The following is a 2,897-nucleotide window of genomic DNA, read 5'->3' as shown; positions in this document are numbered from 1 at the left end:
AACCCTTTACCCTAGGATTAAAACATATTATTGTATAATTATAGACAACATCCTAAAAATTAAAATGTGTTGCTTCTTTAGCGATTTGAATACTTTCATGCCATTTACTATTTTTACAGCATGTATGATAGCCTCCTAAAGTCATTCCCTAAGTTACAAGAATAAAAGAAATTTAAATTAAGTACCTTAAAGGTTTTTCTTAGGAATAATAACTCATCACTGACAATGACTTCCCAATATATTTTCTAGAATTAATGCACTATATTCTGAGATAGAAAAAAATTAAAATATAAGTAATTCTAAATGGATTAATAATAATTTATAGACATAAGCTCATATTTGAGATAATTTTCACTGTTTTATTTATCAAACAGATTAGCTACAAATTATAAACTATATTTAGAAAACAATTTTAATTATTTTATAAAATATTAATTATAAATAATACCATAAATTATTATATAATCTAAATAATTACTATATTATTTATCACTGACTTCAGTAATCTATATGAGCCACACTGACCCAACTAGAATTCTGTGACCTATGGTTTAAATTTGTGCTGACATTTAGAACTGTTTCTGGGCAATGTCTTTCAACAGATGGAAATATGTAGATGTGTTATCATTGTTCTTTGCTGTAGAACTTAATGTATTTTCTTTGCTCTAATCTACATTTAAAAACTGCACTATGTTGTAAAGAACGTTTCATTTATATACTCTCAAAACACTGACTTGCAATTTTCTGTAGGTGATTTTCTCAATACTGCTCCTCCAGATGATATGTCCTAGCTAATTTCATTTCAGTGGGGGAAAAAACAAATAAAAAATTATCTACATTTTAGCTAGACTTTATCAGAAACTGATGGTTTCCCACTCAATAGTCACTTTCCCAATTTGTTGGCAGCATCCATATGCTTCAAAGAAAGAAAGAAAAAAAAAAAAGGACCTGTATTTCCCAACCTCCCTGGCAGATAGGGGTGACCCTGGTATATAAAATAAACCAATGCAAAGAAGTATAACATATTGTTAGGTTTCTAATGAAACTCCAGAAAATGAGAATTTGACCTAACATAGTCATATTTGTCCTCTATTCTTCCTCCTTTTTCCTTTTTTTCACCTTGAGAAAAGAGCCAAAAGAATCACAGATATCTCAGGCCTCAAACCCTAAGCAAACAAGCCAGTACCAGCAACTGTGCTTCTCATTACATAAGAAAAGTAAGCCACTATCTTGTTTAATCAAGAGTTATTTGATTTTTCTCTTTCATGCTGCTAAACTGAATCCCTAACTGAGAAATTCCTACCAACAAATTGTACCTGTTACTAGAATCACCCAGTATACCTATATGCACAAAAGAACAGCATTGCTTTTCACACATAGGCTTTTGTTAGATTTTAAATTATAGCACCTTAATAAAAGTCATTAGACAAATCCAATTTTGTCTATATATGAAAACCTTTTGTGAGAGTGGGTCACAAAAGAAGAGCACAGTATACAGTAAAGAGGCAAGATAATGAAGGAAAGGAAGGTCAGCATCCTCAAAGACAGATTCCTCCACAGTGAACCACTGAAAAAGAATTAGGCAGAGTCCAACAGAGCTGTTTCTGAAAATAATGGCTATGTTTTTTAAAAAAAATTAAAAAGCCCTAAGGAAACAAATGACTAAGAACCTTGTAGCCTTTGAAATTCATATAATGTTACAAAAATAATGATTTTTTTTCTATGTATCTCATCTTTAAATGGTGACTTTGTTATTTTGTTTGAAATGTATTTATTCCCAGAATATAAGATATACTCATGAATACAAAAGCACATGTAAAAGATTTTGGACTCATCTTCTTCATTGAATATTTGTTAACCGCCTACTATGTGCCAGGTACTATTCTAGACCCTGCAGGTATTGCTACAAACAACATTGTCAAAGATTCTGTCCTAGAGGAGTTTACTATCTGAAGAGGAAACACAGATGTGAACAATTTGACGGGTGGTAAGAGCTGAAGAGGAAAAGAAGGAAGGAAAGGTGTGAGGAGGTAGCAGTAGGAATAGCAGGGTATATGGAAACAACTTATGCGGGTATCTGGAGAAAGAACATTCGAGGTCGTTGATGGTGCAGGTTGGTAAATGGAGGGACGACAGAAAAAGATTATGAAGCTGGAGAGCTTCCCTGGTATATTCAGTTACAGCCAAAGTGGACACCAGTTTTGGGCAATGTGATTGTGCCACATCTCACACCATATTCGTCAATATTTATCCCTAACATAAAATAATTACATTTGTCCTTCATAATTCCCAATGACATTTGGGGAAGAAAAATATACACTGTTTCAAATCGACTGTAAACACCCAATTTCATTGCCAAATAACTGAAAAATCTCACGTTTTCAGTTACACTTTTTTTTTCTTTTACTTACAGGAGTGTCTCCTGCATGGTTTGTCTCTGCAGTCATTGTCCACAGGACCCTGAGAAATTGTGGGAATATGCAGGTGTGGACTCAAGGCCCTGCTTCTTTCTCCCCAACGCTGTGGAAAGGGGCACATCATGGAACAGACCCCTTTGCTCCCGTATCTCAGTCATATTTCAAAACCTGTCTTTCCCAAAAATTTTCTAGGCAAATACGTTACCACTTGAGCCACACCCTAGTCCTTTCCTTAGTTTAGCTTCGGTTTTTTTTCAGACAGGATCTCTAGCTAACTCCCCTACGTCCCACTGGCCTCAAACTGTGATCTATCTTGGCCTCTGAGTAGCTACACTTATAGTCAGCCTCTACCATGCCTATTTCCTGAGTTTTTAAAAAGCAAATGTAAATGTACCAATATTTTTAAATGGCATGTTTCTTATCTAGAATATTTTATAAAACAATAACAGTAATACAATTCTTGATATATCTTAAGTTTAT

At 33.8% G+C, this 2,897-nt stretch overlaps 1 non-coding gene across 1 annotated transcript; it reads right to left on the bottom strand.

The window, feature by feature from the left end:
* Positions 1-2,413: 2,413 nt before the first annotated feature.
* LOC141422090 (small nucleolar RNA SNORA73 family) lies at positions 2,414-2,622 on the bottom strand. Its single transcript, XR_012446743.1, has one exon. It is a non-coding gene; the product is annotated as a small nucleolar RNA SNORA73 family (small nucleolar RNA).
* Positions 2,623-2,897: the final 275 nt, after the last annotated feature.

Source organism: Castor canadensis, chromosome 3 (assembly GCF_047511655.1).
Source record: "Castor canadensis chromosome 3, mCasCan1.hap1v2, whole genome shotgun sequence".
NCBI lineage: Eukaryota > Metazoa > Chordata > Mammalia > Rodentia > Castoridae > Castor > Castor canadensis.
The sequence above is the reverse complement of the archived record's forward strand: the minus strand, read 5'-3'. Positions and strand labels throughout refer to the sequence as shown.